The 9,826-nt window shown below is 46.0% G+C and overlaps 1 pseudogene; it reads left to right on the top strand.

Moving 5' to 3' along the window:
- The first annotated feature begins 1,720 nt into the window (after positions 1 to 1,720).
- LOC103924493 lies at positions 1,721 to 9,826 on the top strand (annotated as a pseudogene).

The raw sequence follows: 9,826 nt of genomic DNA, 5'->3' as shown, positions 1-9,826 counted from the left end.
CTGAGGTGCCCATGATCCAGGCCAGCTCTGCCTCCGACTGCTGGGGGAAAGGCCAGGCTCTAGGACGGAGGAGCGAGAAGGTCGGCGGCGCAGAGCCGTGCGGGAAAGGTCAGGCTGCAGGCGGAGGGGGCTGCTGCTGGTTGACACGAGCGCGAGCGACAACCTGAGGATACAAGAGGAAAATGACCCGACGTGAAAAGTTACGAAATCCTAAAGAAAATCTGGTGCTGGAGGACAAAAGTTTGGTACCGCTGGGGACCTGTTGTAGGAAGCAGCAGGGTGGACCCTTGGCCAGCTGATTGATGCCTGCTGGCCTGTGGGGGCTCTTTGGGTGTCTGCCCTGGGAGTGCTGAGCATGCTCATGCTCAGCCTCTCAGCCTTCGTTGACTTCTATCTGCGTCAACTTCAAAACAACGCTTTCGGGTTGAGCGTATTCTGCATGCAGGGTCTGCACGCGGTAAAAAGTGCCTGAATGAAGTGACCTGCCCCGGGTCGCTGGGCATTTGAGATGCTGCCTGTTGAAAACGTGATCCTACCCCGGGGCTGGTTTTGCCTCTAACGGACAAAGAAATGACAGGGAAGGAAAAGTTCGTTAATGGCTGGATAAACAATAAATGCTTACCACTCATATCTTTAAAATGAGTTCTTGCAAAATTTTCTGCAGGGTTCTGAAACCAGGTAGCATGCCAGCTCCTTCTGGCAGGACACGGGAGCCTCCAGGGTGGGGTCAAACCCACTCTGCATAAAAACAAGAGGTTCTGGATTTTTCCGGAATAGGCTTCTGTTCCTACTGAGACTTGTAAAACTGTTTTTTCAGTTTATGCAGAAGAAGCTTTTCAGTTGTGAATGGTAAAAAATCTAATGTAGGTCAACAGCATGTAAACAGAAAAGGCCATGAAGTAGCAGTAACACAGCGTCAAGGGACAAGACACCTGAAGCTGTTTGGCTTCTGAAAAGCGGGTATCGAAACCGATGCAGTGGCTGCTCCAGGAAACAAAAGTGTGCCGTAGCGTGCCATTAGTGATCATCGGTCTTGCAGATTAAGTAGTTCTGATTTTGAAGAGTTGCACAGAGCTAACATGATGGATCTTGAAAAGACAAAGCTTATTTATTTCTTAGCTCCTCTCTGAAGTCAGGAGGGCCCTTCCTTAAAAGGACCGTGTTGTCCCTGTGTCCCACAGCTCGTGAGCACGAGCCATAGGCTGCAATGAGGGCAGCGGAGGGGATATGTATAATACGGGTGCCCAGTGCTGTGGGGATGAAGCAGTGCTGGGAATTTTTTAAACAATGATCCCACCTGCGGCCAGAACTGTGCTTCCTCCTGAGACAAACAGCTTTGTGGCTTCCTCTGGTGATATGTTTGGGAGCAGACAGATGAGATGAGAAATGGTTCTTGGGGTGCGTGCAAACTCCTCAAATACCACTTTTCTTGCAGAAAAACAGAGACTATGAGGTATACAAAAAGCTGCGACTTCAGTCAATGCAATATGTGCAACTAGCATGATGGAGTTGCACAAATTCACGTGAGGAGCCCACAAACAGTTTTGAAATACTCCAAAGGGTGAGACAAAGGCAAAATCCCTGCCCCCTCTTGCTTATTATAGCCCTTCTGCCCGTATTTGCCTTGTCCGCAGGCAGGAGGGAGGGGCAAAGCCTATTTAAAACTTTTGCAAGGGGCTGCAGCCTCTCCTTGCCTGCGGCAGCTGGGAGGGGACCACGCATGGCCACCTGCCTGGAGCTGCCCACCCGCGCGAGGATGCCCATCCTGGGACTGGGGACCTGGCAGGTACCTGCTGGAGCTGGGGACCTCCCCTCGTCCCCATGCCTCCGGTCACGCAGGTGACACCAGGGAATTGCTGAGAATGGCAGTAGACTTTTACAGCAATCTCCTCTTCAGGTCAGGAAAATGCAGCAAATCCTCCGTGCAGCTTTTCTTGCCTTTTGAAATATTTCAGGTATTGCAGGTATTGACACCTGTCCTTCAGGAAATTTTTTAAGTAAGCGAGCAGGTAGTGCTCACTTAGTGCAGGTAGTGAGCAGGTAGAAGGAGATTTTTCTTAGCTATGGAAAAAATGACACACTGCAAAAGTAAAAACTTCTGCCTAGCTTGTTTTTCTTTGTTTTTTTGCTTTTGGCACTGGGTATTAATATCCCAGCATGTCATGTAGGTGTCATCATTGATGAGTGCATGTAGATATAGGAACTTAAGTGGCAATCAGTGGATTTGGAAATGGGAATTTATATTAACTCCTTAGAGACTGAAAAGAACTCATTTGTATGGCAGCAGATGAGTACATAGCACTTTGCAGGAAAATAGTTTGGGTAGGTCTTTACCTGCAAATGCTATATAATGGACTTTTGGTAAGACAGAAGATATAAGGATATAAATGTAAAAGGAGTCTGGAAATGAGCTGAAAATTTTAAGAACGTGAGCTTCTTAAGAAAGAAAAAAATAAATAGTGGATTGTCCCCTGGATTTGAGACTGGACATGGAAGATGTTGAATTGCAAACTGCCAAGTCCATGAAACACTGTCCAGTCAGCATAAAATTATCTTAAATTATTCTTGCTATATTTTTTGGTCAGCTGCTGCTAATCATCACATAACTTATGCACAAATGGGGCTGAGTTTGTTTAACCCTTTCGGTCTTGATTGGTCTGATGACAAAAGACACTGAGAAGCCTAAAGTAACTAAGTAGGCTTTAAAAAAACAAAGTGTGCCTTGTGTGGGGCCCCTTAGGGCACCGACGCTGTGATGGACGAGCTCTCTGAAGGAACCTGTTAGGACACCAACAGGAACCGGTTAGGACTAAACAGAAGGAAAATTTTGGAGTCATGATCCTTGCCACCACGAAAATCTCTTGTGTTAATGCAATGAAAACATGGCCCAAACCCACTGCGATTACTTGATCAAAGCTATTAGATCTCAAGGTTCCCACAGCAACTTCAGCTGCAACTCCCTGTGTTTCGGTGCGGCAGTGGGGCCTCTCCTGTACCCAGTCACTCTGACTCGAAGTCCTGTTCAGTGAGCGCCATGTAAAATGAAGCAATGGATTATTTTGTCTGAAAAACATCTCGCGTTACAGAGTTTTGTGTAATCACAGGGTATACTGTCACCTTTGCTCTCCACCGATTCCCTCCTCCACCCAAAAGTGATGCAGATCTTGCCCTGCTGTGGTGGTTTTTTTTTTTTTTTCCCCAGGGAGCACTCGCTCCTGCACGGCAGCTTTCCCATGCTGCAGCAGCACCCAGCCATAAGACACTCTATAACGTCCGTCGTTTGGCCGGTGTCGCCATTAGCCTGCTTTCCCGTGCCGCCCTAGGAGCTGCGGCGTTCACACATAGGAAGGGGTGGGACGGGGAAAGGGGCTGCAAAAAGGAAAACTGGTAAAACTTTGAACTGCCTATTTGGTTGTGTGTAGCCTTGTGGAAAAAACCGCTGCAGTTTCTATGTTTTTTTTTTAATTTAAGTGAACCAACCGAGCACCCTTCGATTGGAAATACTTGGAGAAGTGAAATCATTAAAAAAAAAAAGATGATGGTTGGGCATATAATGAAGTTAAAAGTAGGAGGTGGTCACGGTTTTGAATTGTGTTTCTGTCTGAAGTGCTATTTTCCAGAATCGGTATCCCGTCATCAAACAACTCTTCAGTGTCTCCAAGCCAAGAATCTGAAGTGATTTGCTTTGCTATTAAATACCAGGTTTTGTATTTTACCCAGGAGGTGGCACTGTCCGTAGTGTTTTGCCGTCCTCTCACCTCCCTTGTCCTGTGTCAACAAGAGCCGGCTTGTTTGTGTGCAGGACCAGCAAGCTTTCCAGAGGTGATTCATTTCCTCATGTCACCAGTATCTCATACTAACATTGCTTTTAATTTCTGGGCAAATTAGAACTTATTTCGAGATAGCCTGGTGTCCAAATGTGAACGTTCAATCCTTAGAAAAGGGCAGATCAGCTCAGGCAACTCAGGAGTGACTCCCATGGCTAGTTCCAAAGGGCTCATTTTATTCCAGAAAACTAAACAAAAGCAAGATCCAAACTGGAACACCTCATTATTTGGGGGTTTAAAGTCTCCAGATTTGGAGGACAGCAAACTTCTTTTTCTGCTATTTACTGAATTACTGACTTTCCTTCTTGTTTCAGTCTCTCCAAGGAACAGCGAGAGATGCAGCGAGAGTTGCAGCGAGAGTGAAGTTTGCCATCGATGTTGGGTACCGCCACTTTGATTGTGCCTACCTGTACCAGAACGAGAGTGCGATCGGGGATGCACTATAAGAAAAAAAATGAGGAGGGGGTTGTGAGGCGAGAAGACCTCTTCCTTGTCAGTAAGGTGTGTCCTTGGATAACTTGTCCCACATGAGGCCAGTTCCCAGGAGGAGAGACAAGGTCCCAACCTGCAAAGTGCCGAGGGATGAAGCTGGTCTGGGAATTAACTCCTTTCTGTCTGGGCAAAGCGTTTTGCGGATGGAGGGAAGGAAGAGGTCAACTCTTGAAAAAAAAATGGCTTGATTTGAGAGGGATTTTTTTGTAGTCCATATCCATTGTCAGCCATGGAGACAGGAACTGAGGCCGTGCTCTCAGTTGCTTCTGAGATAGGAAGCAGGGCTATTGTATTCGTGGTCACTCCCGCTGCGCTGCCGGCCTCAGCCTAACTCCCGTATGTTATGTTTTGTTTTGTTTTTTCCCCCAACAACAATGGTAGGAAAAATAAAGTAACTTCTATCTGCTGGAAGCTGGCGGGTCGATTTTCACCAGTTTTGCTTTTCTTCTTTGTTTTGTTTAATTGTTGTATGAATCGTTGGAATTTTAGAGTATCTCATTCTCATTTTACTTAACTGACAGTACTGCAAATAAAATAAGGTGCACAAAAGTGGCACTTCCTCAAGACGAGAGGATGTGCCATATCGTGAGCTGCTTCTGTGTCTGCACCGTGTGCTTCCCTGCCAGGGATGCTCTGTGGTCGTGAGGCTAGGAGAGCAGCTCCCAGGCTTTGCGTTACCCCCGCAGCTGTGGTCCACCTTCCACGAGAGATCCCTGGTGAAGGAGGCGTGCCAGAAAACACTTGCTGCCCTTCAACCGGATTATTTGGATCTCTACCTGATGCACTGGCCCATGGGATTCAAGGTATTGAGACTTTAACTCCTGGGAGCCATCTGTCAGAGCTCCGCCACTGTTTCCTTTGGGTCTGGACATGCCCTTAGTCCTCTCTAATGAGAAGTGTTGTTAAACCTCATTAGGACATAATGACAAACCTCTGCACGGAGTGCCCTGGGGGAAAGGTAAGGTCATGGCTGCTTAAGCTAGGTCTTGTAGTACCAAAAAAAGTCACCTTATTTTACCCTGCACAGCATTTCCATGTCATGGATCAAATTACCATCCAGATCACATTCCTCTTAAAGTCTGGGATTTGGCTGTCATTTGCTCATCCAGGATCAAATGGTTGTGAATTACTTGGTTCCTATTTTTCTCTTCTCTCTCTACCCCCAGGTTAAATAAATCCTCATTTCCCCGTCGTGTCACATCCCTGGCCTTCCCCCAACCTGACTGAGGCACATAAAAGTGTCTGCCCTTCCTCTGCCTGCAGGACAGGTTCTCAAGAAGCAGATTTTCATGAAGATTACTCTGTTCATACAGATCACTGTTTTTGGCCACCTCTCTCACCAACACAAACACAGGCCGGGATATCCAGCGTGTCTCCAGCTCCACTCGCCTGTAGAGTTCCTAAGTGATTTCTTTAACTACTTACAATTCAGCCTACCTTAAACTCGCTTTTCTTTTGTGATGATAGGCAGGAGAGGAGCGATTTCCTGCAGATGAAAATGTCACGATCATTCCCAGCGATACAGATTTTCTGGATATGTGAGAGGTACGGTCATTGACAGGCTGAAAAAGTCCTGCTGTTTGAAATAACAGCCTGAAAACTTTAAGGTTTCCACTTTGGGAATCGTTCTGAGAGAATCTCTAATGTGGAGTATTCCAGATTGCGGATTTCTCTGTGCCCTTGGGCTCCTTCTTGTGTTACTTTGCCAAAATCGAGGTATTTTTATGTCTACTGCTTACGAAAGTGGCTGGGTGGGCATGGCAAGAGGAAATCTTTGACTGTGTGTGTACCCTGCAGTGGCTTTAGCTGACACACGCTGTCGCTTCAGTCCCCACACCGCTCTCTGGTTGCTCATGCTCATGCCTAGTGGCACCCGAGCTGTCCAGACCACAGCAAAGCCAACATGCCTGTGCCAACGTACCCACAGCATCCAAAATTCCCCCTTTTAGAAAGTACTGGAACTCGCTCAGAGTCCATCACTAAAGCTGTGTGTGCAATGCAAACAGGCATGAACACGGGCTGTGTGGGAGACAAGACCTGGGCGCAAGTTCAAATTTCTGCTTGGCTGATGGTTTGGGCTTCCTTTCCCCTCCACCCCCACCGCTGCTCAGCATGGCCAGGTCAACAGAGGACGAGAGACTCACCAGAGAGACAGAAGAATTCACTGATGCTTTTTCCCTTCTGTCAGATGAAGAATAAAGCAGATTTGTGTTGCTCATTTGAAGGAAAAAAGTGGACATTTCAGGCTGCTGCTTACGATAGCAACTTCAGATAAAAATGATTTCTGCTTTGGAAGAGGTCCATCTTCTGCTCTAAAGGCTGGTAGTGGATGATTTTCTCCTGTTTCTTTTCTGCTGGAGGTGCCCACCTAATTTGGGCTGTCTAGCTGTTTCATTGTTTGCTAGTGTGAAAGAAAATAGGTGGTGGTGGGGGAACACAGCACTGCTTATACTATACTGCCAGTGCTAAATGGTACATCTCCCTTGGGAAATTGAGCGGCGTTGATGGTCGGGTATCCTGCCCTAGCTCTCCCAGAACAGCTCCTCGTCGAGCCGCTCTGTTCCAAACGACAAGCTTTTTATTATGGGATAATCATTTTGTTAGCTGAGGAATTATCCTAAAAACACCTTTTCTTCTGGAGCAGGTGGCCTACTTGGGGATAATAGTTCAAAATAATTGTATTCTACTGAAATAATCGTAGTGTAATAATTGTTAATCTTGAATAACGCTGTTATTTATTTGTATGACGACACATGACGTGAGCGCCCGTGTCTTTGACCAGGGTCCCACCGTTCGACGTGCTGTACTAACGCCACATCAGAAGAGGATCCCAGCCATGATGATTTTTACCATTGAAGTCTTTGCACAGGCATTTTTTCCACATGAAAAAAAAGATCTTAATTCAATAGCAAGTCTGATTCTGTAGTGTTTCTAGGCTATGGAGGAGCTGGTGGATGCGGGAATGGTGAAGGCCATTGGAGTCTCCAATTTCAACCGCAAACAGACAGGTCGGCTCTTGAACAAACCAGGCTTAAGACACAAACCTGCAAATAATCAGGTAAATTGTTCTCAAACTCATCAGTACTGACATCACACCTGTCTGGGGTGTTGCATTTGATGGAACATCTCTGGCAGCGACATAGCTTTTATGTCAACGCTGTGCTTTTTGATACCCGTGTGAGAATACACCTGTATTTGGCTAAACCATAAAGAAATGAAAAACATAGGACATTCTGCGCCCTTCCTTGCGCAGGAAGCTGCAGTTACACAAGCCCACGGTGCTCCTGGGTTGAAAGTCCCACCTTCACCTTTCTTCTGACTGCAGCGCTGAGCTCATGCAGGCTGAGAGCTGAGCTCCGCAACGGCGAACGCGGCGGGGCTTACCCTTCCTCTTTCCTGCAGCCCCCGTTGCCTGTCCCAGGAGCTAAGGAAAAAGAGGCTGCGTGAACAGACAGGGCCCAAGCCAGGCTACACTGCTGGGGTGAATAGGTAGGACTGGATGACGTGAGAGTTGGGTGCTTCAGCTGGATGTGGACAACTGGACCTTGGAGCCCATTCATATGGGGACTGTGAGAGGTCGTGAAAAATGAGGCAGGCAGCTGGAAAGAGAAAGTAATGTATGAAGATTGGGCCTTGTGGAGGCAGGGTTGGGAAGAAGGGGAAACGATCTGAAATACTGGCTGACTCCCTTAAAAACCCTATAGCTGCAAAAAGAACAACCTTTTCAAAGCTGATGTGGGGCTTGGTAGGTCACCACAGTGATTTTAAACCTTGAAGTACCTTCAGCTTCTGAAGAAACCTAATGTATTTTTGTTTGTAGATTGAGAGCCACCCCTACCTTCCTCAGGAAGAGCTGATTAAGTTTTGCCAATCCAAAGAGATCTCTGTCACGGCATATTGCCCCCTTGGAGCGCCGAACTGGCCATGGTAAGAATGCTTTGTGAGACTTCTTTCTTACACGTAGATTGGAGCCAATACAGTAAACCATTCTTAGGATGTGGATAAACCCTCACAGAGTAAAACTGATGTAATTAGAAAAATATTTACTCATTTGTTAAAAATGAGACACACAGAGAAACCTCTCTCATACTTATTGTGATACTCAGTCCCGTAATTCATACTCGTGCTGTTACCGGAGTTTCACATTTAGGAGAAAAAGGATCAATTGGTTGGTGAAAGTAGTGAACATAATCCTTAATTGAGCTTGGGTGAGCTTATTAAACATGTAAGAGAACTTCTGAACTAAAAAAAAAACCACCAAAAACCAAAGCCGCACATGCTTACAAAAATAGCAACTTTGCAGTCCTGCTGAGACAAATGGATTACATTTTTAAATGGATGACTTGAAGAAATTTTGCTTTTACTCCAATCCTCATGATTTTCTCTGACCTGAGATAGGGCGGTTACCAGAGCAGCTGTGCTTGTGAAGGACATGACAGCTGCCCATTCTCAAGATGAAATTTTCGGGATCTGGACTAAGGAAATTCCAGGCCTGATGCCATGCTGGACTGAAATGTGTTACAGTGACCCGTTATACTAGAAACTACAGGCCTCTTCTCATGTGCCACCCTGCGATAAAAGGAAAAGAATGAAGGCAGGGACTGGAGCAACAAGAAGATGGTGAATTAAAGTGTGGGAGATGATGCTTTCTTATCATTTAAATAATATTCTTACACTACAGTGCTTGAGGGAGAAGACAGTGGGCCATTCAACTGCTGAAGACTGCTTTTTATTCTCACAGGTCCAAGCCTGAGGATATTTCCCTTTTTGATGATCCCCAAGTTAAGGGAATTGCACTCAAGTACAACAAAACCCCAGCTCAGGTTAATACTGGTCATAGTATTTTCCCCAGTGACGTGTATTTTTCCCGCTCGTGCTAAAGTAACTATTTACAGACGTATTATGGAAAGCTGAGTTCCAGCTGTGTCTCATACGCCCTGTAATGCTTTAAAAAAATATTATCTCTAACACTAGTTTTAATGACGGACAGAAGATTACCAATGGCTTTGGTCTTTAGTTGGCACGCTAGCCACTTCCACACAGAGCATCCCTGGCCAATCCCGAACTCTTGTTCAATGCACTCCCATGCTGTCATCTCAACTTCAGAGACACATGATGATTAAATGAGCTCATGTAATAATTAGGAAGGGTTTACTACAGTGCTTTTCCTGGGTGAGCCATCTCTGATTATCAGTAGAGCTGTTCTGTGTAACCATGTAGGCACGTATGTTTTTCGGCTTTCAGAAGACAGGCAGAACTTCTCAGCTGTAATTCCCTATCTGTTCCTGCAGGTGCTTACCCGGCTCCAGATTCAAAGAAATGAGTGTAATTCCCAAATCTGTCACTCCACACCCGTATCAAGGGAAATTTTAAGGTAAGAGCGTATCTTACAAAATTATTAATGGTGTTAAACACTTACACAGAAAAGTCCACTCTGCCAGTGGAGCAAAGTACTCCCTTCGTACTTAGAACTGGGAAAAAGCTTTTGTCTGTCAGATACCATGTAG

The sequence above is a fragment of the Pygoscelis adeliae genome, unplaced genomic scaffold (assembly GCF_000699105.1).
Source record: "Pygoscelis adeliae isolate BGI_AS28 unplaced genomic scaffold, ASM69910v1 Scaffold38, whole genome shotgun sequence".
Taxonomy (NCBI): domain Eukaryota; kingdom Metazoa; phylum Chordata; class Aves; order Sphenisciformes; family Spheniscidae; genus Pygoscelis; species Pygoscelis adeliae.
Note: the sequence above shows the minus strand (reverse complement) of the source record. Positions and strands in the feature narration are given on the sequence as shown.